Below are 26,828 nucleotides of genomic sequence, written 5' to 3'. Positions count from 1 at the left end.
GAAATAAAAGAACAATCTAACATTCAACATGCAGCATCTGGTGAAAGCTTTTATCCACAACAGTAAAGAGAAATCATACATTTTTCAGCATTTTTGTCCACGGGAGGAAACCAAACTCCCAGCCCTGCCATGCTCACTTACACCACTGCATCAGTTGAAAGGAAAACCGGCTGGATCACGCTGTTTGTGCCTCACAATCGCATCGTGCGGGAAGATATGTCTTCACCTAATGGGCCTAATAATAGAGATAAACGAGCAGGCTGGAATCACACAACAAAGTCGGATTTCTGTGGGGAGCAGATGCTGGTGTGAACCCGGGCTCCCATGGGCAAGACGCACAGCAGAGATGCATATGGGCTACTCTCATGTCTGCTGGTTTAAGTGGCCTTTTAAATGACATCATCCAGGAGGATTACTGGATTTTGCACATGACTGACATATATGTAAGGTTCCCTGCATTTGTTTCATGCAAAGGATCCATATGGAGGACCATGAAATAGAAAGTTTGCATGAGTAAAATTGCTGTTAGAATTAATTAATTCTTTTTTTTTGTCTGTGGGACCCTCCTCAGAGCCCTGGGGAGGCTGTGAGACCTAGTTTGGGAGCCTCTGATATGAAGCATATAGGCTCCATCTGTGCAAACATCACCCAAAACAACCAGCAGCAGCACGCCAATTTCAACTTACCATATGCCAAAGTTCTGAGTGCAAATAAAGCCAAGAGGGGAAGTAAAGTGTGGCGGTACTCCATTATCCTCTCATAGGTCGGTCACAGTCTTCACAGTGCGTGAGACAGGCTGTCCAGCAGCTCTTAGATATATCCAAACAAATGACTTCCAGTCTATGGGACGAAACCTCCGCAAACAGCATCAAACTCCGCAGGCAGCAGCATCTCAGCCGCCGGAGATTTAAATCACAACTTCAGACATCTCACTCTGTAACTTTTTCTCCCGCTCCGAAAAAAAAGAAAAGAAAAGTCCGTGCGGAGAGTCCGCGAGGAGCGAGCCGCAGGTGATGAGAGGAGAGGCGGCTGTGAGTAGCAGGCAGCGCCCGGTCAGTCAGTCAGTCAGTCAGTCAGTTAGTCCCGTAATATCACGCAGGAGAAGTATTCATAACCGCTTCTTCCTCTGAGAGAGAATTAGTCCTAAAGTACATGAAAACATGGCGGTGAAAGTAGACAAAAGTCCACAAACGTTACTCCATTTTTCTTCTTTCTGCAGCGAAGTGTCTCAAATCTGTCCCCGCACTCTGCTCCGCTACTAGCGGTGAATTACTACTACGGACTACAGCCTCCTCATCACACAACAACACGGTGCCGGAGTCAAAACACACTGCGGTCAAAGCAGCGGCAGTGGGAGAGAAAGCTTCCGGTCCCACTTTCAAAATAAAACTACAAACGCTGCCGACGACTTGCGACACTTGAGGATGACTGTTAATCAACGAAATTAAATCAACAAACTAACACATCAAAACGGCAGTCTTTGGTGAATGAAAACAGTTGTGTAACTTCATGGACAGTCACTGTCACACTCAGACAGACTGCATGTGGCTAAGCACACAGCTGACAAAACAATGGATCTAGCTAGTTTGTGTATTCAAATGATTTACTACAAGATAGACATCAGTCTTCCAGGATAAATAAACACTTTTTTGCCTTTCCAAAGACCCCAGTTATTCTTTGTACATTATTTTTTTTAATGTTATTCATACATTTCCAGACATTCATTAGTTAATACACCCTTTATAAATAGTAGTAGAATAATAGTAGTTATAAAGTTGAAAGGATTCTACAAAAGGTAGAATGTGGGCATTTTTAGAGTTTTACATAGTCCCACGTTTCACGTTTGGCTTTTTTTTTCTCATTTCATATTGTGTTGTTTTGCTTTGTAATGGCTTGTAGGAATTACTTTTTCCAAAATAATGCAATGCTTCACAACGTATGATCAGGACAATGGTCGTTGCTATTGTTTCAGTGGTGAAAACTGTTCTCTCTAACTGGTATTTTATTTTGAAGGTAAACTCAGCGAGCCTCAGGTTTGTTCTTGCTTAATTCTGTCTGACTTCACCATCCCAACATCACTCCCTTAAAGGGCCAGCGCACTCACCGTGAGCCACGGGAGGACTTAGACTGAAAACTGGTCAGATCTTAAACATCATCCTTAACTTTCTCCCTTAAACATAAAAGTGTTAAAACAGCACCAGAACTTGCATTATTTGCTTTATTCTTTAATTATATTTTCTTGTACTACGTTTTTTGTTATGCACCAATATTCCACAGCAAATTCCTTGTGTGTGAAATCCTACTTGGCAATAAAACTGTGATTAATCAGTGTTTCATTAAAACTCAAAATAACCTATTTGACGCACTTCATTTCAATGAGCCCACACATGCTTACTAATCAAATGCTGCTGCACTGTGGCCTCTCAGTTAATAAAATGATTGTGGCTTAGTTTTGAGCACAACCACATATTTGTGTTCATAAATAAATATGAATATAATCTTATTCTAGTCAAGTAGACTATATGTCGATGAATTATTTAATTCATGTTTTTAATTTGGCCACATGTTAACAGCACTCGTGTGGTTACTCGGGGTTGAATGATCAACTCAGTCATATTAGAACTGATGTTCTCCTGAAGGACTAGTGTTTAGAATTTAGCGGCCTCTAGTGGTGTGTTTTAAGATTGCAAACACCTTACCTCATTTATCTAGAGTTAGTATTTGATTTATCCAACATGGAAGAGGAGCCATTCCTTCTGTAGAGATAAAGTTCACATTCTAAGGTAAGAAAAACACAACAATTCTTATTTTCAGCTGATTATTTTTGCAATATTTTGACAATAGATCCCCCTAAATGTTTCATACTGGACCTTTAAATGTTGAAAAGGTTTTCTGTTTTTGTAGGAAGTAACATCAGAGACATGGATGATGAAACAAAACTATTACCTTTATCAAAGACTACAGCAGAATTTTGTATCTTTGCATCATTTGGTGTGAATATTAATATTTTCATACTTTCACAACATAATCTATAATCCTATTTTGCAGCAAAACAAGGTTTCCAGGAAACGTGGACGCTATCTGAAGCCATCTGAGGTTCTGTATAATCCTGCAGATTCCACTTGGATTAAATCCATTTAGAAACAACCTTATTTTCATTGAAGTCGCAGATTTCAATGCGGTGCAAATGTCAACATTTATCTGAAAGCTGTTATCGAACCACGAAGGCACAAATTATGTTGGCAGTAGTTTGAATCCGAATGCAAATTTGTCTTACATGTGAAAGACCTTTGATCGTGCCGACTGTGGTGCTATGTATACAAATCAGGCGGCGGAAATGACTCAGGCACTAAGAGATACAAACAAACCCCACACACCACTGCAAAATGTCACTATTTATCTGAGCACGCGTTTTGCCTGCACTTGATGGAAAGCGAAAAGCAATATTACATGTGCCAGGAGATATGGCAAACTGCAGCCAATGAGACCTGACGTACCAAGAGCCACAATCCCGCAATAAGGAATGATTGGGTGGAGTGCTGTTGAGCTGAATAAATATTAGGGGTCAGACGGAGCTAGTAAACACACAGCTCTTGACATTTATAGAAATGCATTGGATGGTGGTATGCATCAGGCAGTGCATACTAAGATGAGCTTTTGCACATTCTGTCACCCAGGCTTCTTAACATGGGGTGAAAGAGGAATGATTCTGCAGCGCTGAAGTCACAGCGGCTGTTGTAGAGGGCTCAGAATAGCAACAGAAAACCACGCGGCGCTTAAACACCCCTGATATTTTCTTTCATGTTTTATGCATGTACATGTTTAATTTAATTGCAAAAAACTGATTAATTGAGCATCGCTCTGTGATTGAATAAAACATGATGAGGCCCTCCGCTAAATGCATTTCCGCTCGCCTGTGACTGATGCTGCTACTTTGGTGCCTTCGTCAAACATTTGGCGTGGCTGTCAGTGGAATCAAGCACTCCATGAATTTAGACTAATTATCCACATTAGGTGCTGAATTACAATGACAGCCCATCAGTGCAGTTTGGTGCTGTTCCGCACACTCGCAGCTGAGCCATAGATCATAGAATTATGCTCCGCTCTCCACACACACACAAAGGCTTGTTTTGTGAGGCGATTTTTGCCATTCATCTGAGTGTATTGTAAAGGCCTTCAGAGTCAGCTTGTGGGAAATGCCAGCATTAAAACACTTCCCGGCAGCACTGTGAAAAGACATCCTCTATGATCTAGAGTCTAATTAATCCGAAAGGTTTGGGTGGTCAGTGAGTTTTCATTTCCTCGTACTTTATACATCAGTGTTTGAACTGACAAATGATGAATCAAGCTCAGCTATTCTATAACGGAGGGGTCGGAAGATCAAGTTTTTGCTGAAACAGTAAAAGGCACATCTGTGTTTGAAAGCTTTACCAGCTGATAAATTGCATTAAAGGGAAAGTTCGGGTTATTTGATGTGGGGTTGTATATGGTACTTATCAATTGTCAGTATATGCCGGTTGGCACATGTCCAGTCTGAAGAAGCACAGCATGGAAGCTAAGCAATGTAATGCTGTGGGCAGGGTAAGTGGCGAAAACCCTATTTCAGCCACTTAAAAAAGATCCACATGAAAAAAAAATCAATATAATTTTAAGTGGATACTTAATTTAGAGTATTTTCACCACTTTACTTTGCTGTCAGACAGCCAGTTCTGATGGGAAACTGCCATTATTTAATCCAGATATCACTCTTTCCCAACCAACCAAACTCCATAGGCAAAATCAGTAATTTTACCTCCCAGAACACAGGAGTTGCAAAACTACCGCTGCCTCGATATGTTACTTTGTTTGCATTATTGTGTGACTCACGTGTTTTAAAAGCTTAGTTTGGATTCACCAAAGTCACACAGTTACATAAACACACTAACAGTTCGAGGCACAACAGACCAGCAACTCATGTGTTGTGTGAGGCAGAATTACTGCATTTTTCTATGGAGTTTGGTTGGTTTGGAGAGAGTGATAATTGACTTCTATAACTGCTGTTTCCTGTCAGAAAAGGCTGTCTGATGGTAAGGTAAAGTGATGAAAATACTCAATATATTGCTGATGTCAAACAGAAACCTTGTATCACCATATTAAATTGTTTTTATTTATTTATTTTCATAAATAAATGCTGTTGATAACTCTTAACATCTGTCTGCGAGTTTTACAAATATTTAACCAAAGAAGAGCATTAAAAAGAGCTCGTGACTAAACCTCATAACTCCACTGGATCCTCAAACTGTTGGAAAAGCCTCTTAATTCCACTCTGCCTATTCCTTTAAAATGCTAAGATCAAGACACATGTATCATCATTTTCACCAGGAACTTGTGTTCTTTACATAACGCACCAGACAACTGAGCTTCTGTTCATAAATAAACCACTGACTTTAAGTGAATTGAGACTATGATGTATGCCCGACCTCCAGATTGCTTATTTCTTTTGGCTGAGCCTGCGCTGCCACTATAAGCAATATCATTATTCCACACTGATTAAATGCTTTCATAAATAAAAGGGAAAGAGTGATATCAAGTGTCCACTTTCTCCTCAGAAATCAGACTTCAATTTCCAAGGAGACCAAATGAGCAGCTCAGAACGCCATTTGGACTTATTATCTCAGTCTGCGTGTCAGCTTCAAAAATAATTAAAGAAAGCTGAGTGATTGCAAAGTGTTATTAATTTAAGATGAGACAGTTCCCAGTTTGCATAACTGCAAAGTCATTTAGTTGTTTACCACTTGTCTGATGCTCGGCATGCAGAAGCTACGCCATTGCTCAAAGGATTTTCCTAGAAGAAGCTTCCAGTAGCTCCTCAAAAAGTGGATTTCCGCTTGCTTGATTATTCTCCTCACAGCCTCACATGGAGGTCAAACCTGTAGCTCAGTGATTCATGAACTGTCACGCAGCAATATTCCCTGTCCAGGGATACCTACACATGTGACTCACCTCCTCACCTCCGAGGAGGGAATAACACGTCACCTTGGAGGTTCTGATTAAAGGAAAAAGGACACGGGTCAGCTGTTCATACTGTAGTTCTTTGTGGGTTTACCCTCTAATTTGATGCACGGATGATTAGTGGAGCATCTTCTCTGACCATCCAGCACAAGTACAACAGGCTCTATTCCAGAGCAAATACCACTGAACCATTTTCCCTAGATAAGATCTTATAAAAATCCAGGCACCATCATCTTCATGGTTGTATACAAAAAGAGGTTCCATTGATAATAAATCCAGAAGGTCTTTTAACCAATTATCCATATTAAAACAATTTGTGTGATTTAAGCTGATGTAAGCTTCGATTGTACGTGTTTTATCCTTGTGCCTAAGAGGCAGACTGAAGGACACCGAGGTTTTTTCACATCCAGAACAGAAGACAAACTTAATATCACCTTGTCCCAAAAACATCTCACTGGAGGGCAGTGCCACAACAGATGCATAAGTGATCCTGCCTCACCACAGCCATGTCAGCATATGCATGGTGTAATGTTCGCACTATGCACCACTTTTGCTCGTAAAATTTTGCACTGAGCACATTTGGATACCATCGTTGTGTTTCTTAGGAAAGACTCCCACTGGGCTTTAAAAATACTTTACAATACACAATACAATACACGCTGTTCAGTGGTCGCAGTCACCTCTTCTACATTGCAAATTTTGTGCATTTTCCTTGACTAAAAGTTAACAATAAATTAATCATTAATCTTTTTTTTTTTCTTTTTTTTTAAATACAAAACAGTCCAGACTCCACCAGACAAAACAAATTTAATGAGGTGCAATTACTGCTACTTTTAGACTATTGTTTAAATGCTGATTAATAGATTATTAGTTGGTTAAATTCTTAACAGTGATTAATCATTAACATCTTTACTCCTTTTAACCCTTTACTTGTTTGGGGTTTTTTTCACCCATATGTATTTGTTTTCAGTGGCCTGTTTGTGACCAGATCACCTGATTGGCTGCAAATATGTAGATGAATGGTTTGGATACTAACTCAAAGTACTCAACTATGATTTTAAAAGTAACTAAGTAGATTAAATGGTGTGATGCATACTTAAGTACAAGGAAAAGTACAGCTGTCAAAGTACAAGTACCCCCCAAAAACGACTTAATTACAGTAATTTGAGTATTTGTAATTAGTTACTTCCACCCCTGCAAAAATATGAAATGCCTAAGCTCTGTACTGGACACTGTGAGGACGTCTGATCAAAGACTCACTAAAAATATGCGGAACTGGAACATTTCACATGGTCGTCTCTGGACTGAGTTCAAATCCTTATATTATTTGAACAATTTGTCTTTCATTTTCCAGAGCAGATTACCTTGAGATACTCAAAGCAAAATGTTCCTCCTGCATAGAGAAAAATAGTCTGTTGATATATAATTTAAACAAAAGAAAAAGACCCCTGTGCACAGTTACGTTCAGGAACATTACCATTGGCCCTAGAGACCGGCACTGTACAGATGTCATTGTGCAACTCTAGTCACATAAATATTATACTCTTAACCATTATAAATCAGTCTGGAGCAGAAAAAAAAAACATTGCAATATTTTTTTTTAGTAGAATGAGCAATGCTGAGTTTGGCAAATGATGGAGCATAGTGCTCAAGAACTCTCAACATAAATTAGCAAAGCAAACACAGTTTGAATTCATGGTGTGAAGAGGGAATGTGAATAGCCTCATGACCCAAGCGTTGCTATAAAATACACTAAAATCTGACAGCAACAATGGTTTTTATTGTTCAGTTTGGAAATACGGACAAGATTCTTTTGTCCATATTAAATTATATAGGCCTACTGTTCTGCCCACAAAGAAATGGCCAACATCCTTCCCAGAAACATTTCCTTCCTGGGGTATTAATCACCTTTAACATGTATGAACTACAGTGATGGCGGCTCTGATACTGTTGGGAGTATTCTAGACCTAATTCTGCATGCTTACAATTAGAGCTGATAAAAGTTGAGGGAGGGAAAAGTCCCACAGATATGTGTGCGCCCACGGCTGTTGATGGCAGAGATTAGCTTTCTGTGAATTCATTTGTTAAAGAGTAACTTTGGCATTTCCAAAGCTGGACCCTATTTCCTCATGTTTTTGTGTCTAAGTGACTAATAGGGACAGCAATCGGTGAAATCTGTCCAGAACTGAGGGAGAGTGCTACAGCTGGTAGCAGCTAAACTTAACTAGAACGTGCTCCATCTGTGTAATCATCAGAATAAAACCTCTAAAAGTGATTGTTTTTGCCACTGACATGTTCAGATTGTTATTCTCAGTGTCTGACAATATTATAGAAATGATCCACTACAGAAATACACCTTTTTTTTTAAAGAGTAAGATATGTTTTGTTTAGCCAGAAACATGATTAATTGCTATCCCCAAACTATCCAGGCTCCCTTTACAAAACTGTTATGTTAACATCGTCATCATTATCTTTATTCAAACTCAACAGAAACAGAATAAATCTCATCAAAAACTTAAACACTAGTCTTTCCACTTCTACAATAATCTCCAACTCTGGCTTGGTTGAAATAAACCCTTGATTCACTGCGTTAGATGTGAAAATGTCAGAAGAGGAGCGAGAGGGAGGTTGGACATCAGAGAAGCAGCGGGGAGAAACGGTGTGTAGAGACTAGAATATTGTGCATTGTCAAAGTATGTCCACTACGAGAGCTTGTTTTTGCCACTGACTGGATCCCTACAGAGACAGAACTTTTTTAAAAGAGCGAGAAACGTTATTTTTTTTAACCAGAAACAGCTTGTTAATTGCCCTTGCCTAACTAACCAAACTTAAAAAAACTAGAAATTTAACATGGTCTTTGTCATCTTCATTCAAATTTGACAAAAGAAAATAAAACTGTTTCTGTTTGTCTTTCCACTGTTCCAAGAATCACCAACTCTGCATTGGTTGAAACAAGTACTTAATTTACCGACTTAGATGTGAAAATATTCTAGTTTCTACACACCGTATCTCCCCGCTCCTTCGCTGATGTGTAACTTCCCTCTCGCTCCTCTTCTGACATTTTCACATCTAACTTGGTAAATTAAGGGTTTATTTGAACCAATCCAGAGCTGCTGATTCTTGGAACAGTGGATAGACAAACCGAGACATTTGTGGTGAGTTTTATTTTCTTTCTGTCAAGTTTGAAATGAAGATGACAAAGACCATGTTAAATTTATGTTTTTTTAAATGGAGTTTGGTTGGTTAGACGAGGACAGTAAACCAGCTGTTTCTGGTTAAAAAACATATCTCACTCTTTTTTTTTTTTTTTTTTTTAACAAAAAAAAAGGTCTGTCTTTGTAGGGATCCAGTTAGCGGCAAAAACAAGCACTTATATTGGACATACTTAGACAGCGCACAGTTGCCTGGAGGAATTACATTGTAGCTTGGTTTCGCTGCAGTGTTCTCCCTCAATACTGGATCAGTTTTAAAAACTGTTGTCCCCATCAGTCGCTTGGATACAGAAACATGGGAAAACAGGGTGCAAGTTCAAAAATACCAAAGCTACTCTTTAAGTGAGGACAATAAAAGGCTTAAAATATTGCTTTTTAGTTTGCACCAACCTTGGAGCTCTGATTTACACCTCAAACTCTGCTTGCTCCACAGTATTGTTCATCTTTAAAGTACCTTTACGGCCGACCATGATGGAACGTTTATTATGTGGTTATAGCCACTCGACAGCATTGCCAAAGCTTGAAGCAGAAAATAACGGCGTATTAAGATAGCATCGGCAGCATACTGTGCAGAAAGCACCTTGTACAGTTTGAGAGTCTAATGCATGTGTCGCTGTATCTGATGATGCAGTGGAGCGTGGATAATAACTCATCAGGACTATTGCCAGGCTGACCCATTCTTGGTGAAAACATAAGCACTGTTTCCTTGAAAAGCCATTAAATGCGTATCACCTGTATCTATAGCCGAGCATTTCCAGTTTTCCTCCCCATTACTAGTAATGAGACCCCTATATGTCTGCACCTATCCTGACCCAGAGCTGGTAATGGGAGGACTGGCCCTTTAAGAGGCTCCAGTGAATGAATTCTATTATAGATTAATTGATTAAGAGGGTGGTGCACTGAAATGACAATATATCTCTTTATTGATCTGCCTTTCAATGAGATTGGCTGCTACCCAACCTTCCCAAGGGACGGAGAGAGAAAAAGAGGCAGAAAATAAGAAGAGGGGGAGAAGGTAGAGCAGTGCCGCTATTAAAGGGGCAACTAATTTCCTGTTTCTCTTTCTGGCTTCTCGCAGCTTGGACTCAGTCCCACCGTACGAGTGCAGCGCTGCATTCACGCTCTCCTTATATCATCTCATTTCTTCCTGTTTCCTCCACACCCTGTCCTCTGATCTCATTATATCAGAATCCACCTCTCTGGCTGCCCCTTCTTCGCCGAGACCTCTTTGTCTTACCCTTTTCTCCATAATGAGGGGCCCCCCCATTAATTTGGGCGCCGCGAAGCGAGACGCGCCCTCTGTTAGCACCCCCCGCGCTCTCCACGAATCTACCGATTGATACGGGTGTATGAAGATGGAGTGGGCCGGGGAGGGGGAGGCGTCCCCGTCTGTTTGCCACCACACGTCATGACGAGGAGGGCAGATTGGAGTGTCAAAGGCGACATTAACCTCTTGTCTATCTACTGGGGTTTAACTATTCAACTGGTTTCATACGCTGATTGTATTTTGTAATGAGCGGGGATTACGTTTGGCACCCACCTCGTAAGCTGTATGGATCCCTCTCAGAAGACAGCAGTTGAGTGGGCTGCCAATAATGGAAATGGGTTATGAAGGGGAACTGGAATGGTTATTTTCAACGTCGAACCACAATTCTGTCATGGCTTTCTTTTGACGATGAGGACATGAAGGAATCCTGAACGTGCTTTGATTGGTTCTGAGCCAGAGGAGTGCATCTTGGAATTCATTGCAGCGATGGTGTCACTCCACAGTCCCCTTAATTGTTCATTTTGGTCAGAGATGGTGACACAGATGGCATGCGACTTTCATGGCTCTCTTTTAATTTCTTGAGTAGTGGTGCTCTGTGGGTTGACATGCTGCCATCAAAGATTCACTCATGCTCTCATCAGGGGAGAAGTCTGTAAAAACACTTCATAACATCTTTACTGGAACTGGTACCTCAGGGAGAAAATGAACTCTGCAACTGACTACATTTACATGCACACTTATATTCCACTATTTTTCAGTTAAATTTGAATTTGATGCAGGTCCTGCAGCATTTCTGTTAAGAAATGTGGAATATGCTGATATTATTCAGGTTTTAGGAGTGTATTTTTGACACGCATTCAATATATGAGTCTCAGGGTTTTTACCACAGTTTGGACACACGGTCTCTCACCTGTTTGCTTCCAGTTCTGTGGGTTCCCAACACACCAACTAGGCTGCAGTTTGCTGGGCTGGACTAGAGACGATGTGCAAAAGAAAAGCTCACATTTCTTGTCATCATGCAAGACTTTGACATCAACAGGCCTTTGGATATGAGCAAATATTGACCTACCCAAGAAGATGGTTCAAGTGGAAAACTACAATTTTGATGCAAGGAACAAGGCAAAAATATCTCAAGTGACCCCAGCCATTCCACTTTTTCATAATCGAAGCATCTAAACTGAAAAATTGTTGGAATATTCATTTTCATTAGCCATGTAAACATAACTTTGTATGTTTCAGCCTATTTCCACAAGCAAAGTCTGGTGATTGTAAGTAGCTACAATGGAGAGTGGGTGGCAGGATGAGTCAACCAAAATGTCAGACTTCTAAATGGAAGACAGCTGTCATGTCCCCTTTTCCACAGACAGTCAACACTGATTTCTTTTAACAATTGTTGCCTAATAAAGCAGTTCTTTTAAAGGAGCAGTGCGTAGGATTCAGTGGCATTTACAACCACTCGACTCACCCTCCCCTTCCAAGCGCACAGGAGAACAATTGGTGGCCATGAAACTTGTGGAAAACGTGAAAGGCCGTGTTTAGAGCCAGTGTTTGGTTTGCAACATGGACGCATCCACAGAAAAGAACCTTTGCCCTCTGCCTTTTATAAATATTATATTCCATTTCTGTCATACTCTGTCAATAAATCCCCATCCTACCCCTTATCCAGGGTTTTTTTCATCCTTGTATCCTTTTTTTTTTCAGGAATACAGTTGGATTCCTGCTGAATGGGAGTCAACTTCACTATTTATCACTGGACTGGGATGGGATAGGAAAAAAGCGTCAACATGGGCCAGCGGAACGGCAATCATAATAAAAAAGGACAGCTTTTATACATAAATAAGCATTTCCTATATGAATAAATTCTATTTTCATTAGTCACTCTGCTGTCTTTTTAAATTATTTTTTATCCTCCTGTGTCTGTGAGGGTGCGACATGCGTGGACTGATGAAACAGGATGGGACGGGAGTCATTCTTCCCAGGATTGGGGAGTATTCTGGTGGGAGCGGGATTGGAGCGGAGTGAAAATCAACTCCTGTGTCACCCTTTATTTAAAAAGTCACCGACAAACGATTCAGTCAGGCTGACAGGGCTGTCAGACTGGAGAAAATAAGACTATGTGTCGTTTTAAAAAGCGGTGCCAAAACACATATATTATGTTGTTTAATTTGGAGGACTTGTTGGAACAATGGACTTTTGCCTGTCAGAAGGAAAGGCAAAGGCAGCATTTTTTTAATAGAATGAGACATCTGTCCTTGATACCAGAGAACAGTCTGTGCTGTCTTACAAATAACACCTTACAGAGACTGTAACACAGAGCCTGTGGTCATTTTTAAGACTACAGGTTGCACTTGTTTCATTGTTTGAAACTGCTGGACACCTTAACAACAGATTTGGAGCAGAATAAAACTGTCCATCTAATCACTGATCCTCACAAAGCTGGTATTTATTGCACGGCCGTTGGATTGGATTGCATGATATTGTACAGGATGTCACGGTATTGTGTCCACCCCCTGTAGTTTCTGGCAGAAGATGTGCATCTTCTTCAAAATAGCCTTCTCCTCGGGCTCCAAGTGGTGTCGGGACAGAGGGTCAGAGTACACAACCGGCTGCCACGCCGCGCCGCTCTGTAATTTAGCCTCCTCTGCTTCCCCATCCCACAGAGCTCCCATCCGTCCCTCTCCTCACAGATGAAATGACTCTTCCAATTCTCCCAGTCTGCACCAGGGAGGAGGAGGAGGGAGGGAGGAGGGGTGGCCGCAGCAATTACAGCCCCCACCACCACCACCACCACCACCACCACCTCCAACACACACACACACACACACACACACACTGATAAAGCTGCTGGAAAGCCTGAACAAAATTGTCTCTGCTCTACAGACTAGCTCCTCCGGCACCGTTCCTGCTCTCACCTGGCGTTAACAGGCAGCCCTGGCCTTTCATACGAGCTATTATGGTGTGTGACAGGAGCCATTCAAGCCTAGCAGTTAGCCGCCCTGCCTGAGATGCCTTATTTTCAGTAGGAATGCTGCTAGCAAGAGGGAAGAAAAGGAATTGATCGGCAGGGTTTCCAAGTGGTGAAGGCATTGCAATTATTTTAATTTGCATACAGAACATGCAGAGAGTTAAAGGAGCAATATGTTACATGAGCTCAGCAGTCCAAATGCAAGTTGGAGCCACAGACTGTATTTTAAGTGGGTTGAAATTACGACTGCTACTAACAACATCATTGACTAATCTGTTGGCTATTTTCTTCAATAATCAATTTTTGGTTGGTCTACAAAAAGCCAGAAAATGGTGAAAATATCCATCAGTGTTTCCCAAAGCCCAAGATGACATCCTCAAATGTCTTGTTTTATCCAAAACTCAAAGATATTTAGTTTACTGTCATAGAGGAGTAAAGAACCAGAAAATATTCATATTCAATGAGCTGGACTCTTTTTTTCCTTAAAAAAGAAAATACTCAAATCGATTAATCGATTGTCACAATTGTTGAAGATTAATTTGATTGATAGTTGTTTCTCCTCAGACTCAAGGAAGCTCAGGCAGGCTGCAGGAATGCCGCAGGAGTGCAGGACGAGTGCAACATAATTATTTGACAATAACAAGTAACGATGACTCCGTTATCGTCAAAACAAAAGCACACTGATCCAAATACACACTCTATAGTAGCTGCCTGCCAAACTCCATTAATGCATTGCTTAATTTTTACCTTTACAAACATTTACTCCTTCTAAGTGATTATGATTTCCTACGACTCATAAAGATACACTTACTCATTTGGTGAACATTCGGCATTGATTTGAACTGTAGTTCACTTGAAACAGGCAAACAAAACAGTCAGTCCAACCCAGAATGGATATTTCAGGAGGACACTGTTGTTGCTAGAGTAGCGACTATTTCAATTTAGCATGTTTCCTTCAGTTCTGATTACTTATAACGGTCATTTTATGATTTATTATACTAAATTTATTACAGATGTGTCCTTTAATCCACCTAGGACTGCTTTTTAAAGAACTATTTTTCTATGATAGGATCTGCAGCAGGCTTATTGATGTTTCCGGCAAAGCCACATGAAATAAGAAAGTGAAGATCTATGGGATTGAAATCGAAATAGGAGATTGCAGCCCAACATAATTCGCCATTTCATACCCTGGTTTCATCATATCCACTTCCAGGGAGCAATTATCACACACATACACACATCAGACAATGCTATGTTTTACACATTGATTGCAGAGGAAGAGAATGCCAGAAGCTTTTGTCTCCTGCATCGAGTTTGACCCCATCTCACCGGCCTCCCGCTGTGAGGTAAGCTAATATTCTGTTATTACTTTGTGTTTGATGCAAAATAGCCCCATTATATTTCCAGGACAGAGCTGTTGTGTCTGGCAAATTGGAAGGGGAAAGTAATTACACCGTGAATATACACAGCCAGCTCATTTGTACTATTGAGAATGGATCTAATAAAGCAAAATAACACTCACAGCAGAGATGTTCTCATTTTAATGGGAGATGGCAGTGAATGGTGAGATACTGACTGTGCATATGACATCGCAGTGATTTTACACTGCAGCAGCAGCCACACCTTACATGTGACCAGGGCCATTGTGGAATAAAGGAGAGTGGAATTCATGAAAGCATATCTGCAATCAGGAGGAAAGGTCGCTGCACTTCGGGCCACTTTGATTTCAGATTGCAGCGCTCGCGGCTGCTTGTACTTTTCAGTAAAAAATTATTGCTATTTTTGAAGGGTTTTAATGTTATTTGCTGCTTAATTCTGAGGGTTTCCATTACCACTGCGAAGGTCATGGGAATATAGTTTTGCTTTTGTTTTCTGGACATTGTTATTTACTACTGCAATAATTAAGGTTGCATGTAAGGTCAGCAATACTACAGCTTCATCTACTTTTGCACATGTTGCAATCACACTCACTTCTTTGAATCATGATGTAAAATAATGTGAGAAATTACTGGTGTGATTTAGGTCTATCCTCCTTTTTGGCCGCTTTCAAGCATCAGTACCGTAATGGCGCGAATGGACGTGCACAGAAATCCAAGCAACCGCAGCCTTGACCAAAGTATTTGCAAATGAAGGCTCGGTTGACCACAGTGAGATTTCTGTGGATGACAGGCCTTGTTTTGTCAAATCAGGGAAAGTTCCAAAGATATTTTAGCCTGGACTAAGCAACACTGTGACATGCTGGCAATCCTACATTTGGTGCTCTGGTAAATGACCGCATCTGGTTTCAGAAAATGAAAAACAGGCCTTTTTTCATTTATGTGTTCCAGTCATTTGATTTTTGAATATGAAAATAATTCCTTGCATTTAAAATTTTTGTGTTTTAAAAATGAAAATCAAATCACCACCTCTCAAGTACAAGTCCTGTTACATTACTAAAATATTACTCAAGTAAAAGTAATGGTGCTAGAAAAATACTTGGGTAAAAAAACTACTCAAGTATTAGTTACTTTTGAACTGTTGATGTTGAATACATTATCAATAGCAGCTACTGAATCAAGCAGGTTTCTGTTTCTTCAAATCTTCGGTCTAAATGACTCCAAACTTCTTTTCTGTTCTGCTCAGTGGTCACAGTCACCTCTCCAAAATAGGGTTGCAAATTTTCTTCTGATTTGATTTTCCTCAAACAATAGTTGAAAATGCCAACAATCGATTAATCATTAATAATTTATTAGATACAATGCACATGTTTCTGTTTTTTTTCACATTTTCATTTTTGCCTCTTTTGTTTTCTCTTTTTTTTTCTCATTAAAAGTTTTTGTTTCCTCAGTCAACAAATGGCTCCGCCAAACAAAACAATTACTGGCATTTCAAGGCTATTAAATATCCATGAATATGTTTTCAATTGGTTAAATTCTCATTTGCAATTAATCAATAAATGATTCATCATTAACATCCCTACTCCAAACTTGTGCTGCTGCAGAGTTTATTTTTTTGTCCATATATCGTGGTTTTTATTGGTTTATTTCCAATCAGATCACTTTTATGGCTATAAAGATGCAAATGAAAGATTTGGATATTGATCAAATTGTACTCAGTATTCAATTATTATTTTAAAAGTAACTAAGTAGATTACATAGTGTAATGCATGCTTACGTATGAATAAAAGTACAGTGTTAAAAAGGTACTCATAAAAGTACAAGCACACAAAAAAACTACTTAATTACTTGAGTATTTGTAATTAGTGACTCCCACCCCTGGAGACCAAAAGACACACAGACCGATCTGTGTTTTGCTTCTAATTTGCAGGTATTACTATACTGCACACAGCAGAGCACCTGTTGCCCTGACATGCTGACTGAATTCAAGGCTGTAGCTCTGCCTTGCTTAGTGAGCGGTTAAAAGCTGTAATGCAGTGAAGACAGACACACAGGCTTTACAGAGAGGTGGGAGGAAGAGCTATTTCCAGCTTATTATCTCGCTACTGTTGACATTCTCAAGATGGCTGGCCAATGTGTCTGTCCTGCTTTCAAAAGGCAGCACCGAACACTGACTCTGGTAGTCAGGAAAAGAAAAAGCAGCAAACAAAAAGATACAGTGTAGGGACATGCCAAATTATAATAGCCGTTTCATACTGAGACACAATGCAGATCAGTGGCTTCCATGTTGCTGTGGCACCCTGAGGTGCATTTAGAACAGGCCTAGGATGCCACATTTATCATATCATTGTTCATCTATTATGGATTCTTAATAAAATCTGTGACATTTTCATGAACTACTTGTTCATACATATCGAAACAATGGAAAAACAAGTATAAAAAGTATATATAAAGTATCAAAATTAGGTGTATTAAAACTCTTAATATGCAGTTATGCTGAAGTTAATGACTTGGTAAGTCATGGTTGCTAGTTGTCATAGTAACACAACACACTTTACAGCTCCAGAGTTTTTCAGGAGCTCAGCAGTCAGAAAATTAGTGACTGTTAGAGCAGCGATAGAAATAAGGGAATATATGACACAGCAAACAGAATATAAAAGAAATAAAGATAAATCTCAGCCCTCAGTACAGTCTGACAGGACAGAATCTGAGCCCACTAACAAAAGTAAAATCAGATTAAATCAGATTCAACAAAGGATCCTCAGATATTATTACATTGTGTAAGTTCATGAGCAACAGACTCTGAGATACACGCCAACTCAAAAACCACTGGTGAAAAAGCAGATGGTGAGGCTAACGCAGCTAACATTAGCCATGCTACAACTGCTTAGCAGCTACGAAGTGCAAACAAAAGAAGAACTGAAAATATTCAGTGCAATATATGTATGGCTCCTGTCACACTGTTTTGTCTTGTAATGTCTTTTACGTTGTTTTTTGGCTTGTTACATCTTTTTTGGTCTTGAACATCCTTTGTCTTAATAATTCCCCTCAAATGCATTAAAACTTAAGTCACTAGCCTGTTTTGAAAATGTAAGGAGTAGAAAGTTCAGATATTTGTGTTAAAACATAGAGTAAACATAAAAAGTTGTAAGAAAAATAAATACTCAAGTAAAGTACAGATACCCGAAAAAGCATTTGTACTTAGTTACTTCTCACCTTTGACACAAGAGTTAGCAAAGAAGGGTCAGTGAAGTGTTCACTAAACCTGCTAACACCAAACGGTGTAAAACAGTTAGGTGATACTTGGAGAGCTTAATATTTTTTTGAGGTGGTACATGGTGTAATAACTTTGAGAAATACTGAGTTAAGGTGTCCATGGCCTGAAAAACGTTGACGACCCCTATTCGAAATGATTGAGAATAATATAAAGTAATATAATATATTCTACTTGGCTGTGCTCCACACATTTGTCAGTTTTGAATTCCACCACATTACATGGCACAAAAATTAAAAGCCATTAGAAATAGAGGCTTTGACACTGTGTGGGTGGACTTGTCAGGTTTGACGGTTACTGTAAGCACTGCCTTGACATCAAATCACAACATTTACTGTTATGGCTTAAATAAAGTCACTGATTCGGGTAAAAACAGTGTTCAAACACAAATCTGAAGTATGAAAAAGCAGGGAAAATGATTCTAATATGTGAGTACAGTGTGATGTTTGGATAAAAAATGTTTCATTTAGTTATTTTGCAGTATTTATTATGTGAGTGAAAGTGAAGAAGTGTGAGCCTTGCATCTGTTCACATAAACTTGACTTACTCTATATCTCATGATCTGGTATAGAAAGTGTGCATTGAAATATTTGGAGCAACCATGAACTGTGAGAAATCTCCAGATTGGATAGTTTGTTCTGCTTCGATTTGTTTTTTTTCCCTACTAATTGCTTTACCTTTTCTCTCCACTGTATACTGTAATGATCAAGCCTGTGAAACCTTGAGCCCCGTGCTCTTTCACACAACAAACACTAATGAAAATCACCAACACAGTGAGATTTCTCACCAGTTCTATAGAAGCTCCACTTTGAATAACCCCCGAAGGTCCCTCAAGGAGTTTCTCTTTTTACACCTCGCTCCATTCCACGCTCTCCTCCATAGCTCCCCTCCCCTGTCTACTGGGCGAATGTAAAGAGTCCGGTGAAAAGTGGCACTGGCTTCCCTCCCCGACCCTCTTCAGAGGCTGTCAGGGTTAAGCCTCGCTACCTCAAGGGGAAAATGTGAGATGATGGGTGAGAGCCAAGTCCAAACACTCGCAGAGGTCGGGGAGAGGGGCAGGAAACATTCCACAAGGCTTAGTTACCTTTGAGAGAGAGAGAGACATACCTGGGGCCAGAGGGACAGTGATCAATGTCAGTGAGAGCGAGTGAGTAAACCTGCCTTGACAGCCTCAGTAAACTGCAGAGAATGGAGAGGATATATATCATGATTTGGGGCTGTATCACGAGAGGTTGATGTGAAAGCAGTGCTTACTGATTCTGTGTTTGTTTTAATCCTACTATATTCTTTAAAGGAGTGATGTATAAGTTATAGCCACCCGTCGAAGGTCACTCCAGAAACATAGGGGGCAGTATATCAACAGAGTAACCACTAACTGCTGCTCACTGGAGTGCTACAGAGGTGAGGTATTTTTGGAGGCCGAACTGTAAGTTAGCATCGCCCAAGTTTCCTCAAAAAGCTTAGGCTATAAACAAATGATACCACGGTGACATTACCTCAACCTCTGTAGTCTCGTTTAGCCACTTGTCAGCATTAGTTAGTGTCTTGTTTTTAAGGACACATAAAAGTTTCACATAAAATTCATAACTGGAGAATTTACTGATACATTCTGCATCATAGAACAAAATCTCTCAAACTCATGTTAACCACAGACCTTATTTCAGGAACTGAAAACCCATGAAAAACATTGACTTTAAGACAAGGGAACCAGAAGTGCTAATGTGCTAACTCTTTTGTGGGTTTGAGGACTCTTTCCTGCAGTACTCTATACTCGTTGCTATAGCTACCTATGGCTATAGCAAGTAGCTACCATTAGCTAGCTAGCTCAGTTAGTCATGCAGCTAGAAGCCCTATTAGCTGACTCAAGAGGCAGCAAGGAGGAGGAGGTGAATTAAGGATTTATTTTCAACCAAACCGGAGTCAATGATTGTTGGAACAGTGGAAAGACTAACCAAGACTGTTTTGGTCAGTTTCATTTTGTTCCTGCTGAGATGGATTGAAAGGACATTAAAATGTTTAAAAATACTACACCTTTGTTGGATATTTTGTGTATATATATGCTGAGTTGTGTACATACATTATCCCAAATGTTTCCAACAACGGCTAAACGCAAAGGAATCTTAAATTTATTCAAGGTAACAGTGCACTACTAACCACTAGATGCTGACGTGAACATGATTTCTCCCTGAGTGATGTCAAACAGATTTTCATCTATTGTAGCTGTTTTTTTCTGTTAAATAAGGTCAATTATTTATTATACTAGAAAAGCTAAGAGAGCCTTTGAAAGTAGCCAAATGACCACTCGCACACATTTCCCAGCTGAATTTAAGGGAGAAGGCCTAAGACATACTATTGGTCTATCACCTCATGAGGTATAAAGTGGTCTTACAAGGCAGGACAGGACAGGGCTAGCTGGTTAGCATGCTAACTTAACTAGATATCTCTGCAACAACAATAAACAGAGATCTTTAGCACAATGTCTGAACTGTTAGGGCTCTATTATAGCACCCAACAGATGTGTACATGGACAGTTGCAGTGCCTTTAATTGGTCATATTGTACAGGCACAGCCAAGTCTCAGTCAGTGTCTTTTCAAAGGTCAAACATATAAAGTTATAATTAAGGTCAGGATCATTAAATGTGTCTATGGGATTCTGTCACTCCTACAAACACATGTTTTTTTGTGTTCTGTAATTGTTGGTTGGTATGGCAATCTGAGTGTGGCGAGGTACACAGTGGCACAAAAGACACAAAGGTGCAACCATTCAGCCAACACACTCACACACGCACTGTCCTATCCCTTTCATCACTGCCTCACTTCAGCCTCTTCCCTCTCCATCAGCAGTCCCCTTTTTTTTTCCACCATTGTCAGAGATGGCTTTATCCCCGCGAATGCAAGGACATTGCTTGGCTGTAGGCTAGGCAGCGCTGCACTGGAAGAAAGCCCTTCACAGATGATTTGGGCTTTCTCCCTCCTGACAGGGTAGAAATCAAAATCTCTTGTTCGCTGAAAATTATTGCTGGATTACCTTTGTCTCCCAGCGGCAGCGCTGTCAGATCTAAACCTAGCCAGGCCGGATTTATGACCTGCACGTCTGTGCGAGTGACGGAGAACACACAACAGGGACTACACTTATACACGTATTTGTGTTTGCTGTTTTCATTAGATATCTAAGAATGTGTGTTCCCCCTCCTTCCATCCATCCCTCCATCCAATGCATCATCATTATCATCTTCTAGTCTTTGTCTCCCACGCTCCCTAATGAAGACGGGAATGGCCACGCTCCCGCAGAGCCAGGTTCCCACTTTAATGTCTCCTTGCCTTACTCCCTTGCTCTCGGCTCAGGTTTCTCCCCACCCCTGCCCTCTGATTTACAACGCCCCCAGTGGCTGATGGGAAAGAGGGACAGGGCCCGAAGTAGGGGAAAGGAGGGGGGATTCATTGTTCTCTTTTCTCTCTCCACTGTCTGTCTCTTTATTTATGACATCTCCAGCATGACCGGGGACATGGCATGACCCCAGGGAGAAGGTGCAGCCCGCGATACGCTGGTGACGGTGACCCAGCCGAGTTGGTGTGGCTCTCTGGCTGATTACGAGACAATAGCCCCCCCTGCCCCTCACTCTGAGGGAGTCAGCTGGGGTAAAAGTTTGGCTGAATGAGGGCTATCACCGGATCGCACGCAAGGTTGGACCATGAGGGGTGAATAATGGTTATATTCAGGAGCGCAGTGGGGGAGTGGGAGGTTTAAGGCATTAAGTATAACAATGAGTGTTTCCAATGTCATCTGACATCGTCCCTCGGGGAGGTGTCACATGTTTTGTATTGTTGTCCAATGTTGCTGATGGAAAACAGCAACCCTGATGCTTCTATAATCCAAACCGGACAATCTGAGGGACAGAGAAGGGGGCTGCTTTAACACCAAACCATCTGTTTGGTCAATATTTGTGGGTTTTCCTGATGTATTCAGCCAACACATACAACAGTTTCTACACTTGTACAGGCCAGTGGAGGAGTTGGCCCAGCCGTGGAAGATGTGTCAAGTGAAAAAATACAAAAAATAGAGAGAAAAACAGTACTGTTCAAACTTATGTCAAATGAACACAAGAAAAACAATCAACAATAGGCCCCTGACTAAAGGGCTCTCGTGCATGATGCCTTTCCATGGCTAAGTTTGACTCTACAGTTTCTTCTTAACTGCTAGCTAATGCTATCTTATCATACTAATGTGATTGCTAATGCCTATTCTAGTTGTAAGGACCTAAAATTACACTTGAACACTGGGGAAGTAGTGCAACAATGGTGTTAGCATAGCACGATGCATGTAGCAACAATCCTTTCAGCAGGCAAGATGGAATTATAAATAGAATGATATGTCCCATGGCTGTGTGTAAGAGCTGCATGCAACCAAAGGATGGGGTAAACCCCATGACAGCCAATATTGTAGCATCAAGTTACACTTGCCTCACGGCTTCCTTTGACTTCATTCAAAACCAAGCTCTGACTGTGAATCTGTCCCGTTGACTGATGAAATTGAAAACTAAACTTACCCTTTGAACATTTTGACTGATTCTTTCTGAGTCTTCAATTCAAGATTCACGTCTTTTTGAATTCATGGTTGGTTATACAAGAAGCTGGGGTTGACACAAGTACAAGAGTAGACTAAGAGTCTGCAGCCACACTCTGTGAAGCTCTACTTGTTCTGATAATGACATCAAATTTTGACCTGATGATGGCGCTAGAGGAAAGGTCAGAGGATCACGAAAGTGACTACAATTCATCCTGAGGAGGACAGGAATGTGTGTATCAAATTTCTTTTTAGTCCACCAACAAAAACAACAAAAAGTTGGGCAAACTCCAAATTCAAGGCAACGGACTGCAATAGATTTTGAGTTTTGAGCCCGACTCAAATTCTTAAGTTTTGAAAAAGTTTTACCAATGACTAATCATTCTTTGAGATAATTTACTTCTCCTGTTTAGATAAACTCAAAGCTTTGGTTTTAGAAACTCAAAACATTATATTTAAAAAATATTGGGTAAATTCATTGAAGTTATATATATTTATATAAGATATTTTCAATTACAACCATTTAATTTTTCAGGCACTAAAAAAGAGACAATTTCTTTTAGTTTCTAAAACTCAAAGATTCAAGTTTAGTTAAAGATGAAAAGTAAATTATCTCAACTAAAGACTATAGGTCAGCAAATATTTTTCAAGTTTATTTCAAAACTTGAAAGTTCGAGTTGGGCTCGAAACTCAAAAATATGATGCAGTGCATTGCCGTGGATTTTTTTTTACAGTGCAATGCTTGTTGACACATTATATTCTAAACACAATTATCAGGGGTTCACTAAAGTCAGCAGGATACATCATCTGGCGATAAAGAATGTTCAGTCCATCCAGTAGTGGGATATGTCAGCGTGGACCAAAGTGGTGGACTGACCAACACACTGACATCCCATCCCCCACAGCCATGCTGCTAGCACGGCCAGAACACTTGTCCCAAACAACTGCCTTTTCATAGGTAGACCTACCCACCACAGCAGCTCTGACTCAGCAGCTCATGTCAAGACATGAGCTCACAAAGAGCTAATGCAGGTAATGACCTATTTGAAGTTGTTCAACAGACAACTGTAATGGGTTGCCTAAGTGGCGTCAACACCTGTTTGTCTGAGTTTTAGAGCAGGTGGAAAGGCCAGAGAGCAACGGCCTGAGTCTGCCAGGAAACAGCTCGTCGAGGCGAACCACTGGTGTGTGCAGCATCGGAAGTGGCTGAGAATAGCATCCTCAATAAACACAACAACTGATATGAATCAACCTTACAGCTGTCCAGGCAACTGTTGCCGCACATTATTTACACTCCATTACCTCTTCCTGAGTCCTGGGGCTATGGCCATGACAGTGTGTACACATCCAGTCTGTGTTCCAGAGGGCAGACAGTTCATCACAGCGGCAGACAAACATTTTTGCTACAATAATCCACGTGCATATTTTAAAAGTTTGAATTCAAACTCACTTTGCTTTCCGTCATTCAAAATAGAATTTGATCAACATTTAATTTAAATACATCCTCTGTGCTCTAAACCCCCACCCGCCTGAGTATAAAAAGGGCCGACGTTCCTATAGAAAGGGCATGCAAGGTCTATACATTTAGCTCCTTATTGAGTCTGGTTAACATTTATGAGGCACAGCGCGTGCTGAGTTAGAAAATTTGCATAGTGGATCCCATAAATTGGACTTCCAAGGGAGCAGAAATATACTTCGCAGAACATTTAGGAAACAAAATTAATGCAGATAAGGATGGATATACAGTGAGATTAGAATTTTGATGAGAACTTTCCAATTAAATCTCTCCTCATTCTGATGCATGCCCTCAAACTGGTTCCTAATGAGGAAGTTTTTCATGGGAGTGGTTCCAAGATGAGCTCCTGATAGAAATTTATTCGAAAAAGTTTATTTCGAAGTTCATATCTGGCTGTCGAGGATCACATATTTCATCTCCACCAGTAAAACTAAATTTCAATAAACATTTCACATTACTTCTCGAATTGTGTCCACTTAAAATGCTTTGTGGGCTTAGTTGACACTTGCAAATCCATGTCCATCAAGAAACTGGTGTGTAGAGCTCCTTTTAGTGTTGATGAAAAGCCCTATAATACCCATTAACATCTGGCTTTTGTCTCCGGTGGGAAAGGTTACAATCAGCATTCATTTCCAGGTCAAATGACTCTGCTGTGGTCACAGGTATTTATCGGCTTCAACTCCAATCGGGATGAGTATAAACATGACAACCCTTTTATTTTGTTATCTAGCAGCTTTTAGTATGAAGCAGCAAGATCAGGAAATGTTGAGTTTTCATCAGCAGCATCTTAACACAACTCTTATATAACTGAAAGCAAACATGAAACAATAAAATAAAGCAGAAACCTGAAAATACAAACAGCAACGCTGGAGCTAACCTCAAAAACTTTTAAGAACCTCTTGAGTCTTGGATTTCTGGCATAAATCAGACAAAAAACAAGAAAGGCAGACTTATCCACTGGCAGCAGGAAAAGGGTCATTCACCTAATTTTAGTGAGTTTAGCTGCATTTTAAAAATCTGCATGTAAGTGCTAATTTTGTATACCATTTAGTGGCATCAAGTGGCGAAGTCATAGATAGCAACCAACTGAATACTGCTCACCTCACCCTCCCCTTCCAGGCAGGAAAGGGAGGGTGAGCCACTGTTTGGTTTGTCCATTCTGGCCTACTATAGAAACCTGGTGGTGCAAGGACAGGATATAAAGAGCTCTTTCTAAGGCAACAAAAACACAGTAATTAATATTTTCAGGTGATTATACAGTACTGAAATCATACTCAGGAATATTACACTCCATTTCTGACATATTCTGCCAATAAAACCCTGTAAATCTTCCACACTGGAGCTTTAAAAGAGCATAAAGCAGGAATGTTAACAGGGCTTGTAAGCTGTTTGTTAGAAACTAATGGAAGGGCAAGAAGCCCTCATTGTGCATCACTCTCGCTGATAAGGTAAGGTCAGAGTCAATGACAGCATATACATCTGCAGACAAACGGATGCACATAAAGGCACAGTGGAGGAGATACGCGTGAAGCCGTAACAAGGAGAGGTTTTGAATGCCAGCGTGAGTCGACTGCAATTCCCGTCCTTATCGCTTCCACTTCACACTGTAGCAGGATGGAATTGAAATGGCGGGGCGAGCTGTGAACAACTCATGAGAGCATTAGTTGCACGGAGACCAAGTTGTGTGGGCGCAGGGAAGTGCAAATGAACCTTCAGTGTCTGTTCACTTCATCGGAGGTTCTCCGCCGAGGAGAGATGCATCTTGAGAGCTGTTTTTTTTTTTTTTTTTGCACTCTGGCACTGAAAAGAAATGGAGCAGTGGGAGTTTAAAAAGCTGACCTGCTACGGGTGAAACATGGATTGATGGGAAATTATTCCATGGATGTTGCACTGTGAATTTTTTTTTTTTGCCACACAAAGTTGCACACAGCGTCTGCTGTATTTGTCTGCCAAATCATGCTTTTTTTTGAAAACTGCTTTTAGACTTCTTGAGGACTCTCACATCCAGTGAACGCACTAATGGATACTGTGAATTGTGATTTTATGGTAACTTGTTTTGCAGGTCTGCTGACTAGACAAGGCAGGGAGAAAGTGGTTGAATGTAACTTTAGAAGTGTGAACAAAGGGGCGCCTTGGGATTTGCAGGATGAAAGACTTTAACACTCAGCTGGCTGATCTCTTTGACCTCATGTCGTGCACTGAAGCCCACTTAGTCAGTATACTGCACAGCACCAGCTGCTCAATGCCCATCACAACACTGTTCATACTAACACTGCCTATTCACACTGGCAGCATAGAAGAACAGTGTGAAAGAACATCTTGCAGATTTAGCCTTGTATGGCAGTGTCAAAAGGTAGTTCAGTTTATGTATTATAAATAGCTTATTACCTTGAACAACTCTAGAACTTGGCTTTAACAGATGTGACTTGCCCCCTGTCACACCTACAACCAAGTTAGACGTGTTTTTCCATCGCATGTCCCACTCAACAGAAATGCTGTCATTTGAATCTATGAAGCTGTCTGCACCAGCTCTGTGCATCTGTAAACACAACCTGAAGCTTTTATTTAGATCTTTTCAGCAATACTTGTGCAAATGCAAGGTTGATGCTCAGGAAAAGTGCACTGAAATCATATTTTTATCCACATTTTGTAACCTATGCTGG

The 26,828-nt window shown here is 40.5% G+C and overlaps 1 protein-coding gene across 1 annotated transcript in view; it reads right to left on the bottom strand.

The window, feature by feature from the left end:
* robo3 (roundabout, axon guidance receptor, homolog 3 (Drosophila)) overlaps positions 1-26,828 on the bottom strand; it is a 234,745-nt gene that overhangs the window by 124,503 nt on the left and 83,414 nt on the right. The gene's annotated exons all lie outside the window — the stretch shown is intronic.

Source organism: Lutjanus erythropterus, chromosome 11 (genome assembly GCF_056507025.1).
Source record: "Lutjanus erythropterus isolate fLutEry1 chromosome 11, fLutEry1.hap2, whole genome shotgun sequence".
Classification (NCBI taxonomy): domain Eukaryota; kingdom Metazoa; phylum Chordata; class Actinopteri; order Lutjaniformes; family Lutjanidae; genus Lutjanus; species Lutjanus erythropterus.
This window is presented reverse-complemented; position numbering and strand designations above follow the sequence as displayed.